Here is a 20328-nt window from a genome sequence, read left to right on the forward strand (position 1 = left end):
CTAATTCCTTTAAGGTTCTAGAAAGTTGTAATTCTTGTGTATTTTGCATAATATCATTTTCTGAACTTGCTTTACTGTGGGTGTTTCAATTGGGTATCTGTCCTTATACATCAAGTGATTAACTATTAGCACTCGTAACATTTCAAACATTTCAAATAAATGGAAGTACTGCTTGACACAGCAGGTAGCAAGCTTATGGTGAAATAATGAAACTCATTTCCCTAGAAGATTTATACATATTCAAAATAATAATAAAAAATAGCTGCATACCAGCAAATAAAATTATGTGTTTCAAATCTTAGATTTTAAATCATAGCTCATAGATCCATAATAATTTTCTAAAAGAAGCTATGGATGATTTCAAGTGAATAACAAGGTCTTGGTCAATGATATCTCTTTCATAATACATTTATTTGATATTGTTTTTTTATCAGGGACTAGATTCTGAGCTGAACAGATTAAATATCTGACCAAGTATGGAATTTTCATATTAAACAAATTCAGTCTCTACCAGAATAAAGTATTTCCTCACGAAACTGTAAGTCTGTGTTTTTCAGAATGCACACATACAAATACAGCCCCCTTACCTGTTAAATTCATTTACATTCAGAGCACATCATTTTTAAAGCTTTGTAAAGGAGAGATCTATTCAAGGTCAACTATTATACTTGATAACAAGCATTAAAAGTAGTTTATGAGCAACACATGTTATTAATTAATAATGCACAGAGTTCTGTGTTGAGATTAAGCAATATTTATGCATGTAAGTATGACTCATTCTTTTCCTAATGATTTATGAGACAGAATTTTTATCTAACAGACATTTCCAGGTATCTAATCAACCAGAAGGTATTGCATTTTCATCATGGGCCAGAGATGTTTCAAATTTAATTACAACCCATTGACCTACGGTAGTGATTTCAGGTTTGATTTGTATAGTCAGTCATCACCACCAAGTTGAAGCTGACCATTAATTAGAAGAAGTCAGAAGACTTATAAAAAGAGTGTAATTGTGGGCTTTTAATGTTTTTCCTTAATGTTCCAAATTTGGAGATGTTACCATGAAATCATATATGTCCTCGCTTATGAGTTAACCATGCTTATATAGATCTGCAAGCATCCCTGCATCCCCAGAATGTTACAGAAGGTTCCTACCTTATGCTCCTGTTCCCAGGCACCCTTGCTCAGCATGCCCACATGAATAAATTCATCTACCTCAAAGATCATTTTCACAAGTTGTCTGATACTCAAGATGTTTCTAATGTCAAAAAGCAGCACAAACCTCTTCTAAAAGCTCAGAGGTAGGTTCCCTGTCAGCATCTGTCATGATATAGCTATACAGCCTTATTTTAACTTAGGTCATTTTGGCTTTTCAACCTTGTTTTTCTCATATAAATGCATACAGTAAGTACTTCTTGTTATCCCTGTCTCATGTGTTCAACAGTAAACAGTGTAGTCCACTTTGGCTGCAGGTAATGAACACCTGGAAAATAATTAAAAAGTACCGATAGCTGTACCTGAGACATTGATAGTATTTAAATCTCCACAAGTGATTCTAATGTGTAACCAAGATTAGGAAAAATGATTCTGTTGAAAGAAATCAGAAAAGCCTTCTGAAGTGGTAAATTCTCTCAAAACTTTTCAGCATCTTTATCAAGTCATTTCTAAAATGCTGTCTTCTAGAGTCTTTGTCATATTGTGTCTCTATCCGGAATTTCTTCCTGATGATTCTTTCTGTGTCACCATTTCTAAAATGGGCCCAATTCCACAAAGCACTCACATTATTATCATAATACATCATTAATTTCTAGAAAGAATTCTGTCTCTACCACATCCGAAACATCCCTAAGATATTCATGCCTATTACCTCCTCAACTGGGACTCAAAAATAATTTCTTCCCATGATGTTGTAGACATTCGGTTGTTTCATTTCCCCTAAACAAGGAAAATTAAAACATCAAATTATCATTTTATATTGTTTTGTCATTATCTAGCTGCCTCACATATGCAAGTTTTCCTTTTCTTAAAACTGTAAGCTCCTTGAAGGAATAGCCATGTCTCTGATGTGTTTTGCTTTTCTTTCATATGTTGTCTACAGGGCATTAGTTTTTCAAAATTAACTTTGAACTATTTAGTATTTTCCTTGAAAAATATCATAGATACATTTCTACTATTTCCCTTTAAAATATTCATGGCAATATGGACACTTGTGATGGCTTCTATTCCTTTTTTAAAAGGCCAACAACCAGTGTGGGCAGGCTCCCCGGGTGGCGTGGTGATAAAGAATCCACCTACCAATACTAGAGACATAAGAGACGAGGATTTGCTCTCTGGGTTGGGAAGATCCCCTGGAATGGGAAATGGCAACCTACTCCAGTATTCTTGCCTGGAAAATTCCACGGATGGAGGAGCCTTGAGGGTGACTGCCCATGGGTTACAAAGAGTCACACATGACTGAGTGGCAGAGAGCACACTCACAGCCAGTGTGGGCAGTGATTTCCCTTTGGCTCCAGTATAACAAGTTTGAATCTGTGACTAATTAATAACTTTGTAAAATGGAAATTTGTCCCTTCTATAAGTTAGAAGGAATTCATAGCTAATAATATGAGAAGAAATTAAAGTGGGCAAAGACAAGCACTCTAAGGTTTTTTTGTTGTTACAATACAAAATTCTAAAAATAGGAAAAGTCAGCTTGTCTTTCTCCGTGAGACCCAGAAGTACATAAATCTTGATACCTTAAAAAATGTCTGGCATTATGAGTATTCAGAGACTTGATGGATGGATCATCTCTCAGGATCTCCAATCCTCCATCATTAGTGCTGAGTGAAGGGCTTTTCAGAAGAGGTGATGATATAGGTAGTGTCTAATCAAAAAACGCAGATTTGAAGAAACCAGCCTGCTTGTGCCTGCATTGTGATAATATGGGTTGAAAAAGATAAGGGTGGCATGTTTCTCTGGCTTCACCTTGGCAGACATAAGTGCCCCAGCACTATGTGCTAATTCAGACATGAGATAGAGAGACAAATCAGCTTAGATGTTTGACAGCTTTACTGCAGCTGGATGTAAATATATATCTTTTTTTTCTTTTACCCTTGGGATTTTACAAGGAAAACACATTGTAGTGTGGATTGTAATGCAAGGAAACTATGTTTATTAGCGATTGACAGCTATAGGTTTCTGTCATCTTCAAGAAGAAAAGATGTCTGGCAATAAAGGAGCTCATCCGTAAATCTGTACATGATTGGGGAGACAGTCTGTTAGAGCTCTGTACAGATGGGAGCATTTCAGCACAGAGCAGGCAGAAGTTCTCTGACTCTTTGTCTTAGAGTTCCTATCTAAGGGCTTCAGGGCTTCAGAATTTTGTGTAATATTTAAAACATTGATTACCTGCTGTGACTGCAAAGATAATGCAATTACTTGGAATCATCTAAATGCATTCTTCTCCTGAAGTGTTGGTGAACTGGCATTCAGCCACTTAACGCCTGTTCATTCAGTTTTCCTAGTAATCAAAGCAGGCACTTCTGAAATGACTATTTGGGATTATAGTTAACATCTGGAGTGGAAAGGGGGAGTGACTAACTCACCTGCTTGATACTAGAGACACTTCACCTTCTTTTTGTTTTTTAATGCCAAACTTATTGAATGAGTGGGGTCTAATTATTGCCTCCGTTTCCTACCAACTAATGATTTCTTTCACCACCCCAAGGAGATTGCTTGTTGAAATGGCTTCAGATGACCCCTTCATTTGCACTTCAACAGTACTTTCTCGGTCCTCAGTTTTCTTGATGGTTTGGTACACTGAAGGCATTTGACTACTTCCTTCATCACAACACTGTTCCTCCGGCATTAGGTTTATATTTTTACTTCTTTTCTGTTTCCTATTCTGATTTACTTTCTTCCCTTTGTAGAAGATCTAAGGATTTGATAGTTTTCTCTAACTTTTCTCTGATCTCTTTACATCTCCTTCAAAGATTTTATCCATTCATATCTCCAACTGTCATTGCTAAGAAAACAGAGAAGACAAAGTCACAAATCTCCCATGGAATTTATCTGCTGAATTTTCACTTGAATGTTTGAACGCATGTAAGATAAGAACAGGATCCTGTTTGAACTTCTCTGTGTTTTCACATTCAGTGAGTTTCTAATTCTTGTGAGATTTTTTCTTTGGAACCTTTGTCAAATCTTTCCATTCTCCCTGCCTCTGGTCTAATCCTGATTCTTTTCCTATCATTTTGAGTCATTGCAATAGCATTACAGAAAAAAAGTTTAGTTCCAACATGCTCTCATTTCTTCTCATTATGACCATCTAATCAATATTTCTAAAATATAAGTTGTATCACATTACATCCTTGTTCACAGCCATCAATATCTTTCCTTTGCTCAGTGTAAGCTCCATGAAGATAGGAATTTATCCATTTTATGTATTAGTATATCCTCAGTTATTAGATGACTGGCAAATAATGTTTTCAATAAAATTATTGAATGAATAATAAAGATTTCACCCTAAATGTAGCCTGAATTCAATATTTTCTACCATTTGACACCAATGTGCTTCTTTAAACCCATCTTTCTTTACTCTTTTCTGTGACTCCCAAATTTCAGGTTGGCTAATCTATTTCTTACTTCTGCCTTATAAATCTTGTTTTACTTCAAGTTCTAAAGCCTGACTTCCTTTGTTAATCCCATCTGAAAACTGCTGCTCATTTTGCATTCACTGAAGACGCTCACTATGCCTCGCACTTTGCTGTGTGCTGTCCATAGGTCACCATTTACCTTTCCCGTATACCTTACCTTGCCCTGTGAGGGTGGTATCATTTTCTCCAATTTTATGACTAAGGACCCGGAAGCTTTGAGAAGTGAAGTCACATAGCAGTTAAATTGGAGCGTTGAGATTTGATGCTTGAGTGGTCCAGCTCCAGAGCCTAGACTCCCAAGTTCTCATGGCTTTCACAATCATTGCATTCTCCTCTGAATGCTTGACATGTGAGGTCTGTATTGTTAATTCAGTATTATTCATACTTCCTTGCAGTGTGTTTAATTTTTCATATATATTAACCTTATCTCTCAAGTGAAGAGACTTTATCTTTCACTCATCATTCACAGATACAAATAGAGATAAGAACAATGATATGAAGTAACACAATCACCTGGTGGGACTTCGTTTGGATCAAAACCCACACTTCGGGCCTAGTGAACAAAAAACTGAATAGGTATTGCCTGTTGAGTGCTTTATACTCACATGAGCATTAAATCCACTTAGTAAAATGTATTTTCAGAACTGCAGTAGGTATAAAGTAAGAACACCTCTTTATTTATGTAAATAATTAAAAATAAATGTCAGGCGTATCCCATTCCAACTCATTTAAGTCATTTTAATGATACATGAAATATAAAAGGAGATTTTGTTAAAGGTCTCTTAGGAGAAAAGGGCAACTCCACTAAATAAAGAGGCATGAGCAGGCTGGGGCAAACTTGAAAGGAGACGGCATTTATACAAAATGCAATTTACTTTGACAGTAATTTTCTGAATTTCCCTGGTTGTTATTGAAGATATATGTGTGTTTGAAAAAGAACGCTCCCTTTTTCCTCTCTAGCCAGCTGCTCTGTTTGATCCTGCAGTGAAGTCACCATCCTGTGTTAATGGCTTCACAGTTTGTTCCTGGAGAAAAAAAAATTATTATGATGTCACAAATTTGTCATTTTGACTTCACCACAGGGTCAGGTTGGGGGAGAAAATGCATTGTAAAGGATAGCATCTTTCAGGCAGAAACTTCTTTTTTTCCTCCTTGTAACATGAAATAGGTAGTGTTAGGACCAGCACTTAAAATCAAGTAGGTGAAAGGGTCCACGTCTATAAAGGTTCACAGGTATCATGTTAGAAATAATCCATCTGAAATTCTCTTACATTTAATGATGCCAGAATAACTTTTACCTCTACACTTAGGCCAATCTTTTTCTTTATTTTTTCTATATACCGTAAAGATCCAAATTTCAAAATGGAGAGTTTCCTTTCCTGCAATTGCAATTTTTTGCAACCCATTAAACTCTTTGAGGAATCACAATAGTATATCCTCTCTTTGCACAACTATTAAAGAGCTGCATTGTCCCAGGATTTTAAAATTAATGCACATGAACTTCAGTTTAAGATAACAGGGTTGCTATTCTTTTCCTTTCTTAAATCCGTCAAAAACAATGACTAGAAATTTTAAAAAGAAAAAAACTGGTTAAAATGAAATAAAAAAGATGACTGTAATCTCCAACTACTAACTGTTTACACACCCAGCAAATGATGTGAAATCTGGTTCTAAACAGGGCAGCATCTGAGAGCCAATGTATGCCTTCTTGAACATTGATGGATATCGATTTTTTCCAAAAGTAAAAGTTACACTCCAGAAGGGCATAGCTGATGATTGTTTGATTCAAGATGACAAGATCCAGGGGGTGTAGTGACTGCAGAAAAGCACAGAACCTCCCTGTAGAATTTGTTTAATAGCACAGAACGGCAGGAGGTGGCACCGAAGGAGAAACTAAACAGACGCTCCCTATTGCTATTGACCGCAGCCTAGAGCTCTTTGCAAGAGTGAGTGCCAGAGGTGATGTCGGGAGCGGAGGCAGCTGCTCGGGGAACACTCGACATTAAAGGATTTTCTGTGAGTCACGATCACTACTTGCACACGGAGGGGAGTCATGCCCTTAGGAAAAGGGAAATAACTGAAGTGATATGAGAGTATCTGAGAGCACACATTTCCATTTAGACTCTGGACTTACCTATCCTATAGCGCCTTCTCCCCAACCCTCCTATACATGAGTGTTCAGCAGGCAGCTAGCCTCATTCAAATTTGAGTAAAACTTAGAAACCAACACATAAACTGTGAGGAAAAAAGGTGGAAATGGATATAAGCAAATGGTAGCAAAGTAAACATCCTTACCTAAAAATACACAGGACAAATTTAAATAAATAACTTCTCCTATTCTCAAAGAAGTGTCACATATATATCTATAACACTATACATAAGTGTTGGTGAAGAACCCGCCTGCCAGTGCAGGAGACATAAGAGACGTGGGTTCAATCCCTGGGTTGTGAAGATCCCCTGGAGGAGGGCATGGCAATCTATTCCAGTATTCTTGCCTGGGGAATCCCATGGTCAGAAGAACCTGGCAGGCTACAGTCCACAGGGTCACAGTGGCCAGCTGCTAGTCCTCAGAAAAGAAATGTAAGAAACAAATATAACACACTGGAAGCAAAGCCATATTGTGAAGCAATTTAAAATATAATAGAAGTAACTTAAAGCACAAAGATATAGTGGGTATAATGGGAAAAAACACACAAAATTAAATGTGAAATAACAAAGATACAAAAATAGTAATGAAGAAGATATAGAGAATGCAGAAGATATCTTACTGATGCATACTTTGTGTTCTTGAAGAAGAGATCAGAAAGGAAAAAAGCATTCTAATATAAGAAAGAGTCCTGAAAAAAGACTTTAATTTACAGCTAAAAAGGGTATTTTGTGTCTTTAGAAAAGATGATACACATTTGGTGAAATTGCTAAATATCAGTATCAAGGAAATAATCATATAAACAACATGGGAGGAAACAGATTAAATATCAGACTATCCTCAAGCTTATTTTAAAGAGAACCAAAGACCAGAAGACAATACATATGTTTTAAAACTTTTGAGAAAAAGATGGTGTGGTCCAAGATTTTATACTCAGTCTAGTTGACCTCTTAGTATGAAAGGCAATTAGCAGACCACTTTATACTCAGAAGAAGTTAGGGAATGCAACAAAGAAAACATTGTTTAAATAAATAAATAAATAAATAAGGCCCCAAACTGCTGCCTGGATCTTGCTGGCCAGAAGATGAATCAAGATGAAACTGAAAAATAGAGAAACATGTCAAAAGAAAGAGAATTTAAGTTCTGAATTGGTTAAGATATAAAATTATGACTAGAGAGTAGCATATAGCTAAAGGGCAGAATTTAAATGCTATCAAGTAGGCAAGGGAGAAAAATAAGAATCATGGAACATATAAAAAAGGAGATAGGAAACTGTCTAACACTAATTTATTCATCTATCGTGAAGGAAAGTCAATAGATTTGTGTAAATTTGAAACTTGTAGTTAAAATACGAATATTACAAATTTTAAAACATTTTTCTATATTCAGATAAGCAAGCTCTTTTAGGAACTAATACCTCTCCATAGAAGAAACAATTAGGTAAATTCTAGCATTTTATTCCCACTTGTTTCTTTTTCTTAAATTCAAATGAAAATAATTTTATATTTGTATTAAAACAGTTCATATGATGTGATTCCATTCTTCCAAAATTATTACTTAAAGCAGTTATAACTATTTATACCTAGCTGGCTAAGAATCTAACCAGATAGGTCTCTTCAGATAACAAGTTCTCCAGCATCTAGCTCTAATTCCATATATCCTTATTTATTATCTTCCATCTATGTAAGAACATTGAGATGCCAGAAATTAATCTTACCTAAAGGTAATGATGATTCTTTTTGGTTGGGAGATTCAGAATAATATTTTATTTTCTATTTAGCCTCTCATCACTACTTGACTTTTTACTTTTATCATAATTTTTGTTTTGAAAAACCCACACTGGATAAAAAAAAGCAGGGGGGTGTGTCATCACAATTTAAAAACATTCAAATTTAAAAAAAAAATTGGCTTGAATAAATAGTTCTTAAGTGTTAGTAATTACAAATGGCGCAATTAAGAATTTCTACATATTTTGGAAGTCTTCGTTCTTTTAAAATCTTATCGCTCATTTGGTTTCAACCTTATTGTTCTGTCTCTTCCTTGGACTGTTTTTACATTTCTTCATTTCTAGGCTCCAGATTCACTTCTAGCTTCTTTTCCTAAATGGAGAATTTCGCTAAGACTGGCTCTGAGTTCTTAGTTTTTCTCTATGCTTTTCTCTTCTCACTAAAGCCTTCCTGGAGCCATGACTCGTCTTGAGATGATGACCTAATTCATTTTTCCAGCTCTGTCTTCTTTCTTGAACCTTGGTGCTCCTCTATAGATGTTTGAAACTTTATAAAGTTTCTGCCATCCTCCCAAATTCAAGTTGGTTAAAACTGACTTGTTATTTCCTTAAAAACTAACAACATACACATATACAGACACACACATTAAAGTAACAAGAACAAGGAAACCTTATTCTTCCTTTCAAAAAGTTGATTTTATTAAGTCTGTTAACTGCCAAATGTTTCAAACCTAGCTGTCTACTTTCTCACCTCCCACTCAGTTCGTATCCAACAATAATTGGCTTTTGTTCCTTCTCCTCCTCCTAAAACTACTTTCATCAAGGCCAACAATGCCCTTCATGTAATTAAATCCAATAGGAGGTTTTTTTCAGGCTTCAACTCCTTTGTCCACAAAGCAGTTTTCAAAGATGTTAACCACTTCCAGCAGGAAACAATCCCTCTCTTAATTCTCTCACACTATATCCTCCACATTCCCCCCACCCCCCAACCATCAGCTTCTTAGTCTCCTGGGCAAGTATATCCTCCTTTGCTTCCCTTCTGAACATTGCAGATTTCCAGGCTTGCTCTAAGTCCTGTAAGCCTCTTACTGTAAATTTTCTTCCTAGTGGTTTTTATCCATATCTATGACTCATCTCTTTGCTAGGGACTTTCACATTTAGATCTGCAGCCTAGACTGTTCCTCTGAGTGTCAGACCTGTACTTCTATGTAATGATTCAATATTCCCAATTGAATGTCTCAAAGGAGCATCAAACTCAACTTGTTCAGAAATGAACTAATAATTTCCCCTTCCCAAGCAGGACCCACACTATTCTTGTTCTTAGGAATACTCTTTTATCATTTGCCTAGTTAAAATCACTTCCTCAGAGAAACTTCCTCAAACCATCCCAACTCATACAGGTCTTCTTGTTGCATGCATGCATAGCTTCCTCCATTTCTTTTATAAGCCTTATCAGAGTTCAAAATTATATATTTATCATTTGACTATAATTAATATATCATTTATTTGATTAACATCAGTCTTCATCTCATAAGTGTGGGTATGCACTTAATGAGTATATGTATAATAAAATACATATTTTCCATCATCATAGACTGTAGCCTTACCATGGTGAAGGGGCTTGCATAATTCAGTGAAGCTATGAGCCATGCCCTGAAGGGCCAGCCAAGATAGATGGGTCATAGTGGGGAGTTTTGACAAAACATGGTCCACTAGAGGCAGAAATGGCAGCCCACTGAAGTGTTCTTTCTTGGAGGACACCATGGACAGTACGAAAAGGCAAAAAGACATGACACTGGGAGATGTGCTCCCCACCCCCCCATCCAGGTTGGAAGGTGTCTAATATGCTACTGGGGAAGATTGGAGGGCAATTACTAATAGCTCCAGAAAGAATGAAGCAGCTGGGCCAAAGCAGGAATGATGCTAGGTTGTGGGTGTGTCTAGTGGTGAAATTAAAGTCTGACACTCTAAAGAACAATACTTCATAGGAACCTGGAATGTTAGGTCCAAGAATCAAGGAAAATTGGGCAGAGTCAAGCAGATGGCAAGACTGAACTTCAACATCTGAGGAATCAGTAAACTACGATGGATGGGAATGGATGGATTTGATTCAGATGACCATGGTATCTACTTCTGTGGGCAAGAGTCCCTAAGAAGAAATGGGGACCCTCTCATAGTCAAAGAGTCTGAAATGCAGTATTTGGGTGCAGTCTCAAAAATGACAAAATGATCTTGGTTTGTTTCCAAGGCAAACCATTCAACATCACAATAATCCAAATCTATGCCCCAAACACTGATGCCAAAGAAGCTCAAATTGACCATTTCTATGAAGACTTACAACACCTTCTAGAACTAACACCAAAAAAAGAAACCCTTTCCATCATAGGGGATTGGAATACAAAACTAGTAAGTCAAGAGATACCCAGAATAACCAGCAAGTTTGACCTTGGAGTGAAAAATGAAATAAGGCAAAGGCTAACAGAGTTTTGTCAAGAGAATACACTAGTCATAGCAAACACCCTTTTCCAACAACCCAAGAGATGATTCTAAACATGGGTATCACCAGATGGTCAGTACCAAAATCAGATTGATTATGTTCTTTGCATTCAAAGATAGAGAAGCTCTATGCAATCGGTAAAAAGAAGACCTGGACCTGGCTGTGGCTCAGATCATGAGCTCCTTATCACAAAACTCAGGCTTAAATTTAAGAAAATAGGGAAAACCACTAGGCCATTCAGGTATGACCTAACTCAAATCCCTTACAATGGGGGTTACGAATAGATTCAAGGGACTAGATCTGGTAGGCAGAATGCCTGACAATCTATGGACAGAAGTTTGTAACATCATATAGGAGGCAGTAAACAAAACCATCTCAAAAAAAAAAAAAAAAAAGGTAATGCAAGAAGGCAAAATGGTTGTCTGAAGAAGCTTTACAAATAGCTGAGCAAAGAAGAGAAGCAAACATTAAGGAAGGATGGGAAAGATATACCCAACTAAATGCAGACTTCCAGAGAATAGCAAGGAGAGATAAGGAGGTCTTCTTAAATGAACAATACAAAGAAATAGAGAGGAACAATAGAATGGGAAAAGCTAGAAATCTTTTAAAGAAAATTGGAGATATCAAGAGAATATTTCAGACAAGGATGGGTATGATAAAGGACAGAAACAGTAAGGACCTAACAGAAGCAGAAGAGATTAAGATGTGGAAAGAGTACACAAAGAACTATGCAAGAAAGTTCTCAATGACCCTGATAACCACGATGGTGTTGTCATTCGCTTAAGGCTAGACATCTTGGAGTGTGAAGTCATATTGGCCTTAGGAAGCATTATTGTGCTTGTGTTTAATCGCTCTGTTGTGTCCAACTCTTTGCGACCCCATGGACTGCAGCTCACTAGACTCTATCTATGGGGATTCTCCAGGCAAGAATACGGAGTGGGTTGCCATGCCCTCCTCCAGAGGATCTTCCCAACTCGGGGATTGAACCTACATCTCCCAAATTGCAGACAAATTCTTTACCTACTGAGCCACCGGGGAAGCATTACTACAAACAAAACTAGTTGGAAGTGATGGAATTCCAGCTGAGCTATTTAAAATTCTAAAAACTGATGCTCTTAGGCTGCTGCACTCAATAGGTCAGCAAGTTTGGAAAACTCATAAGTGGCCACAGGACCTGAAAAATGTTAGTCTTCATTCCAATACCAAAGAAGGACAATGCCAAAGAATGTTGAAACTACCATATTACAGTTGCACTCATTTCACATGCTATCAAGGTTATTCTCAAAATCCTTCAAGCTAGGCTTTAGCAGTATGTGAACCGAGAGCTTCAAGGTGTACAGGCTGGGCTTAGAAAAGATAGAGGAACCAGAGGTCAAATTGCCAACATTCATTGGGTCATAGAGGAAGCAAGGGAATTCCATAAAAACATTGACTGCTGTTTCATTGACTACCTTAGAGCCTTTTACTGCGTGGATCATAGCGAACTGTGGAAAATTCTTGAAGAGATGGGAATAGCACACCACCTTACTTGTCTCCTGAGAAACCTGTATGTGGTTCAACAGGCGACAGTTAGAACCACACATAGAAAAACTGACTGATTCAAAATTGGGAAAGGAGTATGACAAGGCTGTATATTGTCACCCTGCTTATTTAACTTCTATCCTGAGTACATAATGTGAAATGCCAGGCTGGATGAATTACAACCTAAATCAAGATTGCTGGGGGAAATATCAACAACCTCAGATATGCAGATAATAATACTGTGATGGCAGAAAATGAAGAGGAACTAAAAAGCCCCTTGATGTGAGTGAAAGAGGAAAGTGGAAAAGCTGGCTTGAAACTTGACATTCGATAAACTAAGATCATAGCATTCTGTCCCATCACTTCTTGGCAAATAGAAAGGGAAAAAGTGGAAACAGTGACAGATTTTATTTTCTTGGACTCCAAAATCACTATGGATGGTGACTTCAGCCATGAAATTAAAAGATGCGTGCTCCTTGGAAGAAAAGCTATGACAAACCTAGACAGCAGAGAGACATTACTTTGCCAACAAAGGCCTGTATAGTCTAAGCTGTGGTTTTCCCAGTAGCTGTGTACAGACGTGAGAGTTGAACCATCATGACAGCTGAGCTGAGGAACTGATACTTTTGAACTGGTGCTGGGGAAGACTCTCGAGAGTCCCGTGAACTGCAGTGAGATCGAACCAGTCAGTCCTAAAGGAGATCAACCCTGAATATTCATTGCAAGGCCTATTGCTGAAACTCCAATACTCTGGCCACCTGATGGGATGAATCAACTCATTGAAAAAGACCCTGATGATGGGAAAGATTGAAAACAAAAACAGAAAGGGGTGACAGAGGAGAAGATGGTTAGATAGTATCACTGACTCAAGGAACATGAATCTGAGCAAACTCTGGGAAATAGTGAAGGAGGGTGTTGCCTGCGGTGCTGTAGTCCCTGGGGTCACAAAGAGTCAGACACAACTAGTGACTGAACAACAACAAAAACAAAAACATACATATTTAAATTACATGTATGTGTATTTTATGTATAGTATAATATACACATGTATTATGCGTATGTGGAGCTTCCTTGATGGCTCAGTGATAAAGATTCCACTGTCAGTGCAGGAGATGTGGATTCTATCTTTGGTCTGGGAAGATCTCCTGGAGAAGGAAATGGCAGCCCACTCCAGTATTCTTGCCTAGAGAATCCCATGGACAGAGGAGCATGGACGGCTATAGTTCTTGGGGTCTCAAAGAGTTGGACAAGACTTACTGACTGAAAAACAACAATATGCATATATGTCCATACATTTAGAATGTTTTTTCTATAAATACCTATAATTAATAGATATGTGTTGGATATTTCATATCTATCTATTTATCTATCTTCCTCCGAAGCTTGCAAACCTCGTTGAACGACCATGGACTTGCACAGTGTGTGACAAATAGTATACCGTTAAAAATATTTGTTAAAAAATACACTTTTTAAGGTAAATTAAGAAGTGGTAGAGTATTCTCTCTGGTGTTAAGCCTTTCAGTCATGAGGTCTTTATTTATTCCTTCAACCTCCTCTACGGCTATTATAAGACTCTGATGATGGGAAAGGTTGAAGACAAAAGTAGATAGGGGCAGCAGAGGGTAAAATGGTTAGATAGCATCACTGACTCAAGGGACATGAGTGTCTTTGAAATAAAATGCCTATCTTAGACTTTTTCTTCCTGTTTATATTGCTACCATTCTGATCCAGCTCCTAATCATCTTGTATTTAATGTATTGCAAGTCAAAGTTTGGCCCCTGAATAGGAATATTTAATATATTCTTTATAATACTGTGGAAATTAAACATCAAAGAATTATACCTTGTACCTAATATTCTCTCACTCAAAAGTCTTTTAACATTTTAAATTAATTAATAACTAAAAATCCACATTTCCGTGCACCCTGGATCATCCAGGCTACATCCTCATTGTCCTCTTAAAGTGGATAGTACAGTCTAATACCTTTGGTTCCTTTTTCTGGAGGAAACTGCCCCCTCTCTCCCACCAAATCCAGAGTACACATGCACATGCTGCTCCATACTTAATGAAATTCTACCCAAACATCAAAGCCAGTCATACACTACCTCCTGTGAATTCGTCTCCAATTACTCAGCTAAAAATATTCTCTCCCTTATATAACACGTGGTGTCAGTCCCACACAATACAATATATTAACTATGATTTTTAAGCACACATATGTGACTTTTCACAAGCTTGAGTGTATATGTGTGTGTATATGTATTTGTATGTATTGTATTTTGCTAATGAGATTTTAAATCAGTTCAGGGTAAGGACAATGTTGCCTATTTTATTTCCCAGCGCCCACAATCGTAGTAGGCGCTTAGACACTTTTGATTGATTTACCAGTAGAATAACAGCAGTCAAGGAGTTTGGGCAACTGAAAGGCCAGGCTTATGATGGTGTATTTTTATTATCATTATTCCAAATGACTTTCTTATTAGTCATTTCATTAGAGCTCCATGAGAGACTAGCTCAGCATTAATGACAAGAGAACTGAAGAATTTTTCTCTTCCAATTTATGGAAATGAATTTAAAACCCGTGTCTTACGATGTGCTGTGTGCTGGGCTATGCTCAGTCACTTCAGTTGTGTTTGACCCTTTGCAATCCTATGGACCACAGCCTGCCAGGCTCCTGTCTCCATGGGCTTCTCCAGCAAAGAATAATGGAGTAGTTGCCATGCCCTCCTCCAGGGGATCTTCCTGACCCAGGGATCGAACCCAGGTCTCCTGCATTGCAGGCGGATTCTTTAATGCTGAGACACCAGGGAGGCCCATGTCTTATGATACCTGTTAGAAATAATAGTTATTTTGTTTAACATTGAAAGAGGTGAAATTTTTTTACCCACTTAGTAGGAACTTCTAAAATAACTTTCGGCAACAGATGAACATGTAGAGATGTACTCAAAGTTTACAGTGGTGTTCATGATTTTAAGATTCAAAACTCATCTTAAATCTTTAAATGCCCTTTAAATCTGAGTACTGTAGGTGAAAAGGACTGTAGGTAAATAAATAAATCAGAATCTATTTCAATATAAGGAGAATAGGAGAGTAAGAGAGAGAGAGAGAGAGACAGACAGACAGATGGATAGCCGAGAGAGAGAAAGGGAGAGAAGAAATATGGGAGATTTCCCCTGACTTTTAGCAAACTCTTTGGACCAATGTCATAAAATTAAATAGTTCTAATAAAAATGTTTTAAGACTACATGAAAACGAGTCCCTTTGCTCAAATTAAACCAGTTCAAGAAAATTTGGCTCCTTTAAAGTTGACCTCATTAATTTCATGATCTTTGGATGACATATAGCACCCCAACTGTGCAGATTAGTTTGTATCTTTGAAACCCACCAGCATTGGGTATCTCTGAAGATTTGAAAAAAAAAACACAGCATAGAACTCTGAACTTGTGAAATTAAAATGCAGACGTTTGTTCAAACAGCTCTTGTGTATGAACTATAAATAATCATTTGAAAAAAAATTAAAAATTAAAATAGGTGTGACATAGGGCTGTAATTAAGCATTTCTTTGTTAGAGATGGCTGCTCCTAAATGTTGGGGGAGGGGAATGTTCCCTGTTGCTGGTCATGAAAGTGTACACTCTTCTCTTGACATTGACACAAACACAGAATAACAACCATTTTGAATATCAAAATAAGTCAATATCAATCAATACCCCTATATTTCCTATAAGAAAAAATTGGCAGTTTCCACAGTTTGATGGAGAAGTGATAGATGGATATGTGCTGCCCCAACAGGATTAATGCTGCGTTCTGCATCTCCATTTATGAGAGTTCATTCTAGATCTATAGGAGAAATTTCCTGTATTTAAACTCTTATTTGTTTTCAAAGTTATACTGTAATAGACCTTTACATTACTAGAATAGTTACACAAGCAATAGTTTTAATTGAACTATTTTGCATGCAGTTTTAAAACGTGCTAGTCAGAAAGACTGATATAAGAGGCAGATTTATAATCTCTGGGACCAAACTACTTGGGCCCATCAAATTGTTAGACAGATTTTGCCTTTCATTTCTGGAATGGGTTTGGATATTTTTCCTCGCCCTATGTTGGATGTAAAACTAGAAACCAACAGGAAATGTAAACATCATTTATGATTAGAGGTTTAACAAGTTTGGGAAGCCCTCTGATTTATTTTACTGGAGAAGTAATTCCACTCTATTGAGCGCCACATCTCTTATAACCCTAGGAAGTATAATTTGCCTTCCTGAACTTATTCCCCTCTGATGGTTTCTGTGCTCCAAGAACAATTACATAAATGAGCAAATAGGTTTGGTAGGTATGGAATAATAATGTAAGGGTTCCACCTCCAAGCTGTGGCTTTAGATGCTGTGTATACCAGAGTCAGACAATTTTCTGCCAACACTATATTGTTAGAGTCCTGTACTCCCCTCTTAGAAATGCATCCTATGGTAATAATTTCCTGATTCATATGGAAGGTCTAATGTTGAGGCTACCAGATTTTCTTTGAGATAGAAAAACCATCATTTTGTTTGCAGGTGTGTATGATGATAATCTAGTATGATGATCCCATAAAGAATAAGTCCAACTTGTCTTACAGGTGTAGGGAACTATTTAATTTATTCCTTAATTCATAGGTAAATAGGTAACTGGAAACACTTCTCATTAATCAAAAGAAAGAAAGAACTCTAGGTACAAACTTGGCATCATGCTAAAATGTTCTTATATGCTGAGAGGTATTAAATACTTTTTCTCAAGCAAACTGAAAATTGCATTTTCCCTGATTCAGCAAAATGTCATAATTGCCCAATAGAAAGAAAACCATACATTATTTAATCGCAGAATGTTAATTAAGCACTGCATGGGCTCAGATGGCTATATTTTTACATAAAAAGCCACTTATTTGTGATAAAGGTATGATAGTGAAAAGATTGCAAATAGATGGTCATTAGGTTAAGTTAGACAAGTGGATCTTGTTTGTTGTGGCCTTGTGGTCTTAACCCACAGGATTTGCTATTATTGTTAAAAGCCCTTGGATGTCTTTCCTATATAAATCCGTACTTTCAGTTTCTGATAAAAAAAATGGCAACACTGAACCTCCATTCCAGCATTGAAACAGTGGGTTGGAGCCCCTCCTGTTCTACCTCTCCAGGCCTCTCCAGACCTCATACCCTGTGAAGTCTAGGATTCTCCACTTGTTCCCTTTAAGACCCCTCTGGGCACATGTGTGTGACCTTTGTACTAAAGTTTGTCCTTTTTGTGACCCCCCCCTTATATTTATTATCTATAATAGTGCTTATAAAAGTGTTTATAAATCATGGCAGGCAATTTAGATATTTTAAAAAAATCATCAGTTGTGAATAAAGAATACCTTGCATAAAATACATTAAATGTCAAAGTCAAAGTGTTTTCAGGGTACAGTGGAGTGCCATGCTGTAGAGTGGCATCTTAAGTGGGCATAATGTTTAGAGTCAGCAGGTAAAGCAAAAGTTGAGTACAGGCAAACTTGCCCTTGAAAATATCTTAGGAAAATGCCAAGTTTGAAACTGATATACTGTGTCTCAATAAGTCCAGTACAGCCAATTTTTCTTTCTAGCTTGGGAACAGATAGATTTTTCTTTTTTGGTTGAGCACCAGATGAAGTAATTGCATTGAATTTAGGAAGCGTATTATATGCAATACACATCTTTAAAAACTAGAATACTCAGAGCTGCAGCAAGATGATCACTAAAAGAGACGCGTGGGAAGTGAACTCAGCAGAGGAAAAGACAGAATCCCATTTTCCATCTCATGCTCACTCTGGGGCATATGCTCAGTGAGTAGAATGACAAGTGAACTGTTCATGCTGTTTAATTCTCTATCTCTGTCTCTATTACTCTCTCATCCCTTTTATGAGTACGTGTGCTTGAATTTGACTACATTTGAGTTTGTGCATTTGGTAGAAATGCACTGACTCAAACTATAGTATCACCTAGCACACTCTTTGATCACTTACTAAATTTTTAGAACATAGGACAAAGAAAGTGAAGAACAGAGATTTTATTTATGCTGATAACAATTCACAGATAGGAAAATGATTAAATCAGTTTGTCCATTTGGTAAGCCTCCTTAGTATATGAGATACTCTGATAAGACCTGTTTGGGATAAAAAGAGGTATAATGTCACTATCTTAAGGTCTCATACATTTTATAGCCTATATATATATTTTTTTAATTGGAAATCTGACAAAGAGTGACCAATTGTTTTATTTTGGAGATTGAGTGTGTTTAAAAGAGTATACTAATCTTAGAGGGCGAATGGCCAAGATGGCACAGTTTGAAAACCCTGAGCTCACCTCCTCGCATGGAACACCAAAATTACAACCATTACAGAACAACTACTGATAAGAAAGACCAGAAGAATACAGAAAGACTTCTACAACTAAATGTATAAATAAGGAATCATGAAACAGAACACCTTGGGCCCCTGAACTGGCCACTCCAAGATTTAACCCCACATGTCTGCTGGTCAACATAAGCTTTAGAGCAGCATAAAGCATGCAGCCAGCCAGGTCAGGACCTGGCCTTGCCTGCCAGCAGGTTAGCACTAGGTTTGTGACCTCAGACCCCACACTCACCTACTCAGAACACAGCTCTATACACCAGTAGGGTAGCGCTAGTCCCACAAACCCCTGTGGCCCTGCAGCCAGCCTCCTTGTGGCCTGACCTTGCCTTCCTAAGGCCAGCAGCCTCTGCACAAGGCATTTCTCGGCAACCTCCCTGACTAGGGACCAGTCACACCTACCATACCACCCACAGTAGTCAGCCTGCCACAGAAGGACCCATGCAGCCCGTACTGGGGGCACCCCCAGGAGCATACTATCAGGTGAAAGGAGAGCAGTGCATTGCTGAGTTTCATAGCCGGTCTCCTACAAAAGGCCACTTCTCCAAGGTCAGAAAGCATAACTCATCTACCAAATATATATAAATAAAAACAGCAAATTAGGCAAAATGAGGGAACAGTGGAATATATTCCAAAGGAATAACATAAAACCCCAGAAGAACAACTAAATGAAGTGGAGATAAGGAATTTACCCTATAAAGAATTCAAGATAACGACTGTAAAGAGGTTCAAAGACCTCAGAAGATTGGATAAAGAGATCAAGAAGTTAGACGTTATAAACAAAGAATTAGAAAGTATAAAGAACTAAAAATAGGTGAGGAATACAATAACTGAAATAAGAAATACACTAGTAGGAATTAAAAGTAAATTAGATGATAAGGAGGAACAGATCAGTGAGCTGGAAGATAGAGGAGTGGAAATCGCTGAAAAGAAGAAAGAAAAATATAAATAAAAAATGCAGATAGTATGAGACCTCTGAGAAAACATCAAGTATACTAACATTCTAACATTCATATTAAAGAGGTTCCAGAAGGAGAAGAGAGGGAAGAGCAGAGAAAATATCTGAAGAATTAATTGCTAAAGCATCACTAACCTGAAAGGCAACAGATACCCAGGTCCAGGAAACTTAAAGTCTCAAGCAGTATCAACTCAAAGAGGGTCACATCAACACACATTACAATTAAAATCACAAAAATTAAAGATAAAAAAGAATTTTAAAAGCAGGAAGGGAAAAGTAAATTTACATACAAAGGAACTTTATAAGGTTACCAGCTGACAGTTTAGCTGAAAGTCTGCAGGGATGATATATTAAGAGCGATGGAAGGGAAAGACCTATAACCAAGGGAAAAACCTTTACTCAGCAAGGCTCTTATTCAAATTTGGTGGAGAAACCAAAAGTTTTACAG

The 20328-nt window shown here is 37.3% G+C and overlaps 1 long non-coding RNA gene across 1 annotated transcript in view; it reads right to left on the reverse strand.

The window, feature by feature from the left end:
• Window positions 1–5410: 5410 nt before the first annotated feature.
• LOC122436613 overlaps window positions 5411–20328 on the reverse strand; it is a 141462-nt gene continuing 126544 nt past the window's right edge. Inside the window, exon 5 of the long non-coding RNA XR_006268048.1 lies at window positions 5411–5659. This is a non-coding gene — a long non-coding RNA (uncharacterized LOC122436613). The remainder of the gene's footprint in view (window positions 5660–20328) is intronic.

The sequence above is a fragment of the Cervus canadensis genome, chromosome 2, assembly GCF_019320065.1.
Source record: "Cervus canadensis isolate Bull #8, Minnesota chromosome 2, ASM1932006v1, whole genome shotgun sequence".
Taxonomy (NCBI): domain Eukaryota; kingdom Metazoa; phylum Chordata; class Mammalia; order Artiodactyla; family Cervidae; genus Cervus; species Cervus canadensis.